This window comes from Kryptolebias marmoratus, linkage group LG13 (assembly GCF_001649575.2).
Source record: "Kryptolebias marmoratus isolate JLee-2015 linkage group LG13, ASM164957v2, whole genome shotgun sequence".
Lineage (NCBI taxonomy): Eukaryota > Metazoa > Chordata > Actinopteri > Cyprinodontiformes > Rivulidae > Kryptolebias > Kryptolebias marmoratus.
In genome coordinates this window covers 27,078,152-27,091,183 of record NC_051442.1, presented here as the reverse complement: position 1 = coordinate 27,091,183, position 13,032 = coordinate 27,078,152, and positions in this window count along the sequence as shown.

Sequence of the window (13,032 nt, the reverse complement as noted above, 5' to 3'; positions counted from 1 at the left end):
AGCTGACTCCCCCAGACCGCGTTATCTTCCGTGCTTAGTACTCGCAGTCCCATAAACTCCCATGACCTCGCCAGCTAGTGCAGAGTTACACTCATCCTTAGGTTAATACAATACAATTACAGAACATTAATACATTATTCTAACTGGTAATGAGTGTCTATATTATAGTTTTCACTTCACAATTCATACACCAATGGGGGTTTCAGTGTGTTGCCCTGGGACAGACTCCTGCCAGGAATCAACCTCAGACTCTCTCATTGGAGGATGAATTCTCTAACCACTAAGCCACAGCTGCCCCCTGTGTGCATTGTACAAAATATTATCAGAACCTCCATGTCAAGTTAACACTTTGAATTTTTTTCACCTCAACAGTCAAAATGGTTGCAACTTTAACCATAGTTACTGAAGTTGAAACACACCGAAATCAAGCATTTTTCTCTTTCCTAGATTTTTCTATTTTTTATCAAGTTACTGTACATAGAGGTAGGGTATTGAGGCCGGAAAAAACAAATGAAGCTGTAGAATTAAGTCTTTTCTGTTTCAAGTTTAAACTTTAGAACATTAGCACTTAAGAATCACTATTCTGGACATGTTTTTGTGAGGGAAAGTCCAGGCTGTATCCAAACTGTGCCAAATGGATAAGCCAACTTCCGAAAGCTATAACTCCTGTATGCTTCAACATACAGGAGTCAGTGAGGGCTCGAATGAAATGTGATGCCAAGACAAATCCAGTTCTGTAAAAAAAGTCATTGTCAGTATGATTGTTATACAGTAGAGAATGCATAAACACAATAAATTGCTTATTTTACTATAGTACATCATAAAAAATGTCCTAAAACAAGTTCAATTTGTCAAAATGTGTATTTACTGAGAAAATATTATTATTAAAATTTTATTTCAAATGGGTTTTAAAAGCAAGAATAAAGTAGTCAGTAATACAGGGAAACATTTGCATATATAACAAGAGGAAACACATAATTACCTAAACATGATTTTCTGTTTGAAAAGGAGTAGGAAGAAGAGAACACTTATTTAATCCTACCCCTTGCCTCTATGTAATGGAATATATTATTTACTGATGCACTAATTATGAAAATGTATACTTAAAAATAATCTTATGGTACTCATATGCCTGTTCAGTGTACTGTTTTAAAGAGCCAACCAATAAGTTGTTTCATAGACAAATGATAACAGAGTAACTCGTGACAAAACAAGAAAATCTACGGTTACATCATAATAGTGTAATAATTATAGTAATAGAAGTATAATGACAATTGTAATTCGCAACCAGTCATACAGCATCAGAAAAACAAAATCTTAATAAATTATTCCCTGTACAATGTGAGCAATATAGCTTTGTACATCCATCCATCCATCTTCTTCCGCTTATCCGGGGTCGGGTCGCGGGGGTAGCAGCCTAAGCAGGAAGACCCAGACTTCCCTCTCCCCAGCCACTTGGGCCAGCTCCTCCGGGGGAGTCCCAAGGCGTTCCCAGGCTAGCCGAGAAACATAGTCCCTCCAGCGTGTCCTGGGTCTTCCTCTGGGCCTCCTCCCGGCTGGTCGTGCCCGGAACACCTCACCAGGGAGGCGTCCAGGAGGCATCCTCACCAGATGCCCGAGCCACCTCAACTGGCTCCTCTAGACGTGAAAAAGCAGCGGCTCTACTCTGAGTCCCTCCCGGGTAACCGAGCTTCTCACCCTATCTCTAAGGGAGAGCCCAGACACCCTGCGGAGAAAACTCATTTCAGCCGCTTGTATTTGCGATCTTGTTTATTCGGTCACTACCCAAAGTTCGTGACCATAGATGAGGATAGGAACGTAAATCGACCGGTAAATCGAGAGCTTCGCTTTTTGACTCAGCTCTCTCTTCACCACGACAGATCGGCACAGTGCCCGCTTCACTGTAGATGCTGCACCAATCCGACTGTCGATCTCCCGCTCCATTTTTCCCTCATTCGTGAACCGAGATACTTAAACTCCTCCACTTGGGGCAGGACATCTTCCCCGACCCGGAGAAGGCACTCAACCCTTTTCCGGCTCAAGACCATGGCCTCGGATTTGGAGGCACTGATCCTCATCTCAGCCGCTTTGCACTCAGCTGCGAACCGCTCCCGCGGCTTCATACGAACTGTCTACGGTGGTGCAATCGACTGTAGACTTTTCACTGTAGACAGCCAATCAGAGCCTTCGGCTCCTCGACTGTAGACACGCCAATCAGAGCGGGGCATTCGTACAAAGGTCAACCCCCCGACCGTAGACGACCAATGGGCTAAGCTTATACCTGTCCGTAGCTAATCAAATTTACCGAAAACTTGACCGTAGACTGTCCAATCAGAGCAGGTAATTCGTACAAAGGTTAACCCCCTGACTGTAGACGACCAATGAGATCGCTGGATGCAGTGTAGACAACCAATCGCTACACACGCGCGAAATAGCGGAAATTTTTCACCCAAACTGTTACTTAGTTTAAAAATAATAAACGACGGGTCAGCATAATACATCGGATGAGCTAGCATGCCCCCCCATCCCACCTCCCGCCCTTTGGGGTTCGTTATCTGCTAGATAATGCTATTTTTTCCCCCCAGAAATTATGACGTTTATGGATATAAATGTACTGTTAATGTTCTGATTTTGATTTAATAAATTCAAAAACGTTTATGCATTTATACTGAAATTAAGCTGTTATATTGGCTGGATATTTACACCAATGATGAGAGAAAATGTTGTAAACTGTAGGTAGATATATACAGAACACATCTCAGTGACAGTTTATTGGAGTAACTGGCAAATATATATTTTAAATATTTTATTACATACATAAAATATGTAAAAACTAGCATGACTGCTGGGGCTAGGCACCAGCTCCCTGCAAACCTAAAAATGGAGAAGCGGGTAAAGAAAATGGATGGATGGATGGAAAACTAGCATTGTGTATGACTAACAGCTCTTTTTGTAATATTGTTAGTGGTTCTAAAGTTGATTTAGATTTCTGCACAAGAATTTAGGTATGGTTGGATCATTGAACAATATAATAAGTGGAGTGACTTACTATTCGGATAATATCTTTCTTTGGCCATAATAGAAATACTTTTTGATACTTTATTACAGACGTATTTAATGTGTGGTTTCCGCAAATTCTGTCATCTATAATTACCCCTACAAATTTAATTTAATGCACTTTTTTAATATTAGTACCCTCTTATGTTATGCAGTCGGGGCACTCTTGTTTACTGTTAGTGAATAACATGAATTTTGTTTTGTTCAAGTTGAGTGATACCTTATTTTTATCAAACCAGCATTTAATTTTAGTGGATTCTGTGGTAATAGTATCCAACAGTTGTTGTAGATTTTCACCAGAAGATAAAATGTTTGATCAGCAAATAGAATAGGTTTTAGGATTGATGATACATTACAAATGTCATTAATGTATAAAATGAATAATTTTGGACCCAACACAGACCCTTGAGGAACACCACACACATTGTCCAGACATCCAGACTGAAATTCTCCCATATTCACAAATTGTTTTCTGTTTTTTAAAAACCATTTCACCCAATTTAGTGCAGTCCCTCTGATCCCATATTGTTCTAGTTTACTGATTAAATTGTTGTGATTTATAGTATCAAAAGTTTTTTTGAGATCAATGAAAACACCTATAGAAAATCTCTTTTTACCGATGGAGTTAGTTATCTTCTCAATAAGTTCAATTAGTGCATGTGATACTGATTGTTTATTTCGGAAGCCATACTGACTATCCACAAGTTATTGACGTTTGTCAATAAAATTATCTAGTCTGCTGCTGATTAGCTTTTCCCCAATTTTGGGAAATTGTGGGAGAAGAGAAACAGGACAATAATTTGTGAAATGGTGTTCGTCTCCAGACTTGTACAGTGGAATAACTAGCAATTTTCATACTATTAGGAAACTGACAGGTTAATAACGATGAATTAAAAATGTAAGTCAGAGGTTTAGAAATCCCCTCAATTACTTTTTTACCACCAGCATATCAATGTTATTATAATCAGAGGATGTTTTACTTTTTTCAGCCTTACCAATATTTATAACTTCACTTTCATTAACTGGTTTTATGAACATAGTATTAACATTTCTTCGTATTACAATATTATTTTTTTGTCACAGGTTTTTGTATGTCTTCTGCAAGTTTTGGACCAACAGATACAAAGATTTGATTGAATTTCTTACTATTTCAGGTATATTGTTTATTACCATCTCATTTTCAGTTAATTTTTTTATGGTTTCTATGAATTACAGTGTTTAATGTTTTCCACATTGCCTTTATGTCATGTTCATTGTTCTCTAATAATTTATTTATATAGTCTTTCTTGCATGTACTCATAATAGAAGTTAGCTTATTTTTATACTTTTTATATCTATCTTCAGTTTCAATAGTCCTATGTTGTATAAACTTTTTATACAATGTATTTTTCTTTTTACAAGCATTTTGCAGTCCCCTTGACATCCATGAATTATTTTTGTGCCCTTGTTTCTTACAGTAAAGTTTCATAGGACGGTTTTTATCATAAAGAATCATAAATAATCTCAAAAACTCATAAGCCTTATCAACATAATTTTCTTTGTATATTAATTGCCAGTCTTGCTTTAAAATATCCTTTCTAAGTGCCTACAATTATCATAACTCTGACACAAGATGGTTTATTTTCTTGTTTATTTTTCCTTCTATAACAATTATACACTGTGAATACAGGGAGATGGTCACTGATGTCATTTAATCCACTAATAATTTATTTTCCAAATCATTTGAAAAGATGTTGTCAAACAATGAGATAAAATGGAGAGTGATTCTAGTAGGTCGGGTGATATTAGGAAATAAGCCAACACTGAACATGGTGTTAATGAACTCTTCTATATCTTTATGCTTGCTTGGATAAGTTGATATTAAAATCACCACCAACAAACATGATCCTATCTTTTACGTAAGTAAAGTTTTCCTTTAAAATTGATATTCTGTTGTCAGTTGCAACAGTATTGTTAAACTGATCAACTGTAATATTTACTATCGTTGTTGATATTCAGGAAAAAATTATTGTCTGGGTCAATGTCATACTTCTCATCAGTAGTATAATGTACAGTGTTTAGATCCAGGTGATTAAGGTCCTCTAAAGCTTTTAGTGAATTATCAACATTAGCATCTGGTTTGGTTGTACTGAGTGTCATTGTTGGTTTTAGTCGACATACCCCATCACGAGCAGCAACTTCATGGTTATTTCGGTGTACTGGTGTGTTGTTTGACAACAAGTTTGTCATGTCACAGGTAGGCGATGTCTCCTCTTTCTCTTGCAGCTGTCAATATAGGCATCAGGTCTCTTCTCTTTCTCTTGACACTTTCTGTTAAGTCCTCATTAATGTAGATATTGGTCCCTTTGAGAAGCTTGCTGCGATGTAGTATGGTCTCTTTGTCCTTGAACCTCAGAAGCTTGACAACAATGGGCCTAGGTCTGTCTCCACTAGATTTTCCAGTTTGATGAGCTCGTTCTACCTCTATGTCTGGATTGAGTTTGAGTTTGTCCTTGAAAATGTTTTTTAGTTTCACTTCAGTTTGTACCCAGGTTTCTCCTGGTGTTTCAGCAACTCCATCAACCATTATGTTGTTGCGTCTTGACTGACCCTCCAAGTAGTCCATCTTGTCTGTCATGGTTAACATGCTGTCACAGATTTTTAATATATCTGACTGCATATTATTACAACAGTCAGAATGTTTATTGTTATCTGCTTTCAAATCATCTACTTCTTTTTGTGTAAATTGAAGACTAATTTTGATTTCTTGTACTTCTTTGGTTAGAGTGTCAAGCCTGGAGTTTGTGGAATCCACAACGAATTTAAGAAATCCTTTAAAGTTGTCTTGTTGTTGTTGAAATAAAAAGTCATGAACATATCCTTTTGTTGCTGCAGCAACTCGGTAACATAACTGAGGAACACATAGTCATTATCTGATTTCAAATCAGCTTTTGGTGCTTTTGGAGGCATTTTGCAAATCGTCCAGCAAACCCGCCGTTAGCCACCATTCCAATTAGCCATTGGTCGCTCAGCTCATTAGCAAACACGTTGTCAGCAAACTCGCCTTTCACTGCCGCTCCGGTTAGCAGTTGGTCGCTCAGTTTTCCCAATCAGTTTTGGGTGCCAAAGTTTTTGATGTCAAAATCGCTGACGCTTGGAGTCACGTGACCGCGGCGAGGGATGCAGTAGTTTAACATCACGGCTTCGCAGTTTTTCCCTTAAATACATTGTTTTTTACCATATATTTGCTCTTTAGGTCAACGTTTTCAGTGTAATAGTAAACGATGGCCACATCCTTTAAGAAACACTCCACTAAACAAACTCAAGAACAGCTTAATATTCGTTCTGTGGACAACGAAGAATTAGCTAGGCTAGTTAAGCTAGCCGTAGCAGATGCTATCAAGGAAGCCATTCCCGCACTGATGGAGGAAGTAGTCGCTCAACTTTCTACCAAAACACAAGCTATTGTGGCAGAACAGGTCGCTGAGCTCAGTTGTTGACCGGGTGGTCGAGTGGGTCCAGCAAAGGAAGATGCCAACCATAAGCCCATTCCACGTCCCCTTCTCCTGAAGCTGCTGAGATTCACAGACAGAGACAAGATCCTGGGTGCTGCTCGGAAAACTATGATTAAACTGGACAGCTCTCCGGTCCGGTTCGATCCGGATTACAGCACACGCACCTTCAGACGCAGGCTGGCTTTCTCTAATGCGATCGGCGCCTTGCAGAAACTGGGTTTCCATACTTTCTTGCTTTATCCAGCCAAACTGAAAGTGATGCGAGGCGGAACCACTCACATCTTCGACACCCCACAGATGGCTGAGAAGTTCGCTAATTCCTTGAAGGAATGAGTTCCGTCTCATTTGAGGTAATGGACAGATTTTCCGTTGTTGCGCTGCAAGTCTCGTTGGCATGGCATCCCAACCGTTGCCATGCTAAATGCGCCAGACTGATGTCTCTTTACCCGCAACCGCATTATATATTTTATTTTTTCACGTTTAGCTGACAGAGTGTATTGCCTTGTTTTGTTGATTATAACATTGGCATGTCCTGTCGGGCTTATTACTAGATTTCAACTAAAATTAGACCTACATAACTTGATTAATAACTACATCAAGCGGTAAACTCTTGATTTAACTGAGGAAGGGAGCTCTGTGAGGCTAGAGGGAAATTACTCTAGGATCACAGGTCTAATGTTACTGGGTATTCTATGCTCCTTACGAGCTGTTTGTTATGTTAAATGTTATATTATGGATGTTCTGCTCTCCAACGTTTTTTGGAGAGCTCTGGGGCCATGGCGACAGGGTTTTATGGGTGGGTATGGATCTCTGGTATGGTTGTCACTGTCTATATGTTACATCTTTGAAGCGTTGCACTATTTCCCATTGCCTACACTGTATCTTCTAAACTATAATATGTTTTCTGTAACATGACGAAGTTCCATGTTATAAGCTGGAACGTTAATAGACTAAATGGGCAAATCAAGCGTGCAGCCTGTTTAGACTTTCTTCGTAGGCACTCAGTGGATATAGCTTTCATTCAAGAGTCACACTTAAGATCTATAGACACGCAGCGTTTTGCAAATAAATTTTACTACACAGCTGCATCTGCTTCATTGAGCTCTAAAAATAGAGGGTCATTAATTGTGCTAAAACGTAATTTGTCGTTGAATATACTAGGGAAATATGGAAGTGAGGACGGCAGGGTTTCATATATCAAAACCATTATCGCAGGTCACAAATTCGCTTTTATTTCGATCTATGCTCCATCTTTATATGAACCAGGTTTCTTTTCTAAATTGATCTCAGTTCTGACACAAATACATGACTATTCATTTATTATCGGAGCTGACATGAACACATGTATCAATTTAACGCTGGACAAATCCGGGCGTCTTTCTACTCCCACACAAATACGATCATTTAAAGAGCTGCAGGATTTTCTTTTAGCTTTTAGTCTGGTAGACTTATATCGTGTAGTTAATCCCACCTGCAAACAGTATACCTTTTACTCTGCCAGACATAAGTCTTTCTCCAGGTTAGATTACCTATTAGCATCTACAAATTCATTCTCTGCAATTCATAATGTAGCAATTTTACCCTGTTCACTATCGGATCACAGCATTGTATCAGCTCACCTTACGCTTAGAAACACCCCTCCCGAAGCTTCACGTTGGCGATTCAATATATCACTTCTTAGAAATGAAGAGTTCTGCAATTCCTTTCGTAGCACTTTGAAAACCTTTATAGAAATCAATGCTGGTTCAGTAGAGGATCCGAGATTTCAGTGGGATGCTATTAAAGGATCAATTAGAAACACAACAATCTCCTTCTCATCTCATCTTAAGAAAAATCCTCTTCAGAAAATAGGCGAACTAGAGGAAACGCTTAAACAACTTGAATTAGAAAGACAGGGTAAACAGAATGATGAACTACTGAGGAAAATATCTGTAACTAGGACAGAAGTAAACTCATTATTAAGACAACGGGCCGAATTTCTAATTCATAAAACCAGAAGGAATTATTATTTTAATGGCTCTAGACCGAGCCATTTACTAGCCTTAAGACTGAAGCAAAATGAGAAATACTCCAACATTATGGCCATTCAATCACCTACCGGTACCCTGACTGAACCCTGCAAAATTAACTCGGCATTCAAAACTTATTACTCTTCCCTTTACTCCTCTGAAGTAGTTTTGAATGCTGAAAAATGCAAGCAGTTTTTTAGGAATCTCCAGCTCCCCACTCTTGCCGATGAGGATTCAGGTAAACTTAGTGCCCCCATTACATCACAAGAGTTGAAAAAAGCCCTTGCCTCTATGAAGAAAGGTAAATCCCCAGGTTGGGACGGTGTCCCACCAGAGTTATACCTTGCCTTCTGGGATATACTCGGTCCACCATTGTTGGAGATGATTAATGAGACAGTTGACAAAGGTTCATTTAATCCAAGTATCAATACAGCAATAATTACATTGCTTCTCAAACCTAATAAAGACCCAGCACAATGCAGTAACTACAGACCCTTGTCCCTCTTAAATGGGGATGTCAAACTCTATGCGAAAGTACTTGCAATTTGACTTGAAAGCTATTTACCTAAACTGATACATAATGATCAGACCGGATTTATAAAAGGCAGATTGGCATCTGACAATTTACGGCGCTTGCTACACATTATTCATGCAGCAAAGATAACTGATTCCCCATGCTCTGTCTTGTCTCTTGATGCCGAAAAAGCGTTTGACAGACTGGAGTGGCCATATCTCTGGGCCACCTTGGATAATTTTAAACTAGGTCCGCAATTTATCCAAATGGTAAAAGTTCTGTATGCTAACCCATCTGCGATGGTGTATACGGGTAATACCTGTTCCTCTCTATTCCCTATACTAAGGGGCACTTGCCAGGGCTGCCCCCTCTCCCCATTACTTTTTGCCCTCTGCCTCGAACTGCTGGCCCAGAAAATTAGACAACACCCCTCAGTTCTGCCCATCTCAGTAAATGATACCGAGCATCGCATATCTTTGTATGCGGATGATATTTTACTTTATATTGGTGACACAGGGTCCTCTTTAACACATTTACTATCCATCTTTGATCTGTTCAGCTCACTATCTGGTTATAAAATTAACTGGAGCAAGTCGTCATTGTTGCATCTAAATTCTGTCGCACCAACCCCTCCCTCGCCATCTGGCATCCCAGTGGTGAGCCATTTTAAATATCTCGGGATTGACATCTCTCTCTATATATTTAATATAACTTCATACAACTTCCAGAGTATATTTAACCTTATTGAGAAAGATCTGCAACGCTGGTCCAAACTCCCAAATTCTCTTCAAGCCTGTGTGTCGGTAATTAAAATGGATGTTCTCCCGGGCGTTAACTTTTACTCCTCAATGATTCCTCTTGCATCGCCAAAGGGTTACTGGGACAAGCTACACTCTCTCATATCTAAATTCATTTGGAATGGGAAGAAACCGTGTCTGAAATTGAGAACACTTCAACGAGGAAAAACACTTGGGGGCTTAGGTCTACCGAATTTCAAGATGTATTTTTGGTCCGACCGTTGCTAGTATGGGTGAATCCTGAGATCTCTGTTTCCTGGAAACCAATTGAAGAAAATATATCCAAACCATACAGGCTGCAGGACTTAGTGTATTTTAATATACCTCCTAAAGAAGCTAAATCACAATTAGGACCCATAATTTATTTTCTTCTTTGAACCTGTCATTTAGTGCTGAATCACACAAACACCAACCTAAAATGGCATAAACACTTTAATAACTTTTCTATCCTCATTGGAAACAAGCCATTCTCCTTCCCTAAGTGGAGAGATAGGGGAGTCAATGTCCTCAAAGACCTTATGAACAACGATGGCCTGCGTTCTTTTAGTGATTTACAAACTGCGTATAATTTACCAGGTTCTACATTCTTCTTTTACTTACAACTCAGATCAGCCATGAAAGCATACGGTGTGCCATGGGGTGTGCCTCTCCCAACCCACCCCTTACAAGAACTTCTTGTCTCACAGGGTCAGGCATGTGGCATAGTTTCTAAGTTATATAAATTTATCTTGGATCCTCATGCTAGGCTTCCTGTAGAAAATGTATGGGGGAGAGACCTTTCATCTATGGGTGATGTAGAAATCTGCTGGGATACAGTATGGGAGAATCTCCACAACACATCCAAAAACCCTGACCATCAGCTTATTCATTTTAAATTTATTCATAGGATGTACTTAACACCCAGGAAACGTCATGCTATGAAAATTATCACATCTCCTATTTGTGACCTATGTACACTTAAGACTCCAGTCTCTTTTATGCACATGTATTGGGATTGTCCCAGTGTGGCTTCTTTCTGGAGGCAAATTTCCACTACGTTGAGTGATTTGCTTAAATTTGACATTTCTTTATCACCATCTTTGTTCCTACTTAATGACGACTCCACTTTAGAACTTTCCTCTCTACAAAAGCGCATACTGTGGGCAGGCCTCACTGCAGCTAAGAAGATGTTGGTACTACAATGGCAGTCACCACACTTATTACCTTGGCAACAATGGGCTAACTCCTTCCTAGATGTCGTTATGATGGAGAGATCAGTAGCCAGGATGCACACGGCCAGTCAAAAAACGATTAGAGCTTGGGATGCAGCTTATTCTTTGGTTAAAGAAAGAGTGCAACATAACTCTATGTAAACCTATTAATATGTAACTGTAAATGATGATTTCATCCTCTCAACTGTCCACTTCCATAAATGTTATTACTTTGAGATTTTTAGGAATGGGGTAGGGGGTCGCAATGGGGTGGGGGGTGGGGGGAGTTATACAAATTTTCTCTATTTCTATGTCTTATTCCACTTATTGTAATTGTGCTGTTTTGTACATGTTTTTTGTGGATGTAAAACAACTAAAATAAAAATAATTGATCGGAAAAAAATAAAAAATCACTGACGCTTGAATCCGGCCAAACTTTCAGGAGGACCTCCAAGGTAGGCTACAAAATGAAGCTAATGTTGCTGTTTGGGTCTGTAGCTGTGGTTAGCATCGCACCCAGGAATAAGGGACTTGTCGATACTGCTTTCGATAATCTGCAGTTCCTGTGTGTAGATGAGAAAAAAAGATATGAAAAAGTAATTACACTGACACAAACTATTTACAAACTAATGTCACATATAAAACTATTTACAAACCATTTCACTGTTTCTACTTCAAATTCAGTGTTTAGTGACATATTTTTAGCGTGCCTTCCCGTTTTGGGTCTGAGACACTTGCAGGCCTTAAATGAATAAAAAAAGTTAAATAAAATATAGAACAGCCACATCGTTATTCATTAGTTATAAGTACATTCACACACACACACAAAAAAAATGGCGGTGCTTTGTCATGTCTGGCTGGACTACGATAATGATAGGCGCCCTGTTCATAATGCCCTCCCATCCGTCCATCTCCCCCCCACCCCCACCGTTCACAGAAAAAAACAAAAAGGTGGGGCTTCGTCATCCATCCAACCCTTCACGTTCACATTTACAAGTTGGGGTCAACTCGCGCGGGGGGGCGTATTTTAGTATTTTGACTGAAATACGTCGGGATGTGTGGAGTGGCCCAGCCCTCCACCTATTGGTTTGCAAGAGGAGTGGTCGATGGTCGTCTGAAAGCTCTCAGCCTCTCCTTATAGCTGTCATCTCGGGCAGATGTGGTCATCTTCCTCCTTGTGCATTTTCCCGCCCTCTTCCAGGTCAGCCACTGGATCTGCTCCACCAGTGTCTCCGGGGGCTTGATGATCCTCACCTCTTAGCCTCTGGCTGCCAGGTCCTCCGTTGTTTCCTCAAGTGTTTCGTAGATTTTCGTCCCATTTTTATGTGCTACTTTTAACCTGGCTGGGAAGAGCGTCTGAAATGAAATTGTATTCTCTTTTAACACTTTGCGGACCTCTGCATATTCTCTCCTTGGAGGATCATGTGAGGGTAGTCATGGTCCAGCTTAATTAGGTTCCCATTTCATTTAAATCCCTTGTTCTGCCATGTCTTTCGGAGGATTTCTTCTTTCGTCTTAAAGCTCAGGAACTTTACTATGATGGAGCGAGGTGGTACGCCCTCTGGTGGTCGAGGTCCCAGCGAGCAGTGTGCTCGCTCGATCTGGAGGTCTGCCCAATTGTCAGAAAGCTTTAAACCGTCACGGAGGAGTTTCTCTATGAACACCACCATCGTGGTGTATTCCTTCTCTGACTCCTCTGGAACTCCGTAGATTATTACGTTTTCTCGCCTTGATCGACTCTCCAGCTCCTCTAGCTTCTCTTCTAGCTGTATATTTAGCTTTAGCATATCGGTCAACACCTCCTCTGTGTTTTGAGTTCTGTCCTCTAGTTACACGATGCGCTCCTCCGCTTCACTCACTCTATTATTCACCTTGGTTATTTCCTCCTTTATCGATTCCAACTGCTCTTTGTTTTCCTTTCGAAATCCTCTCAGCTCTTGCAGAATCAGTTCTAGGTCGCCCATTGCTGTG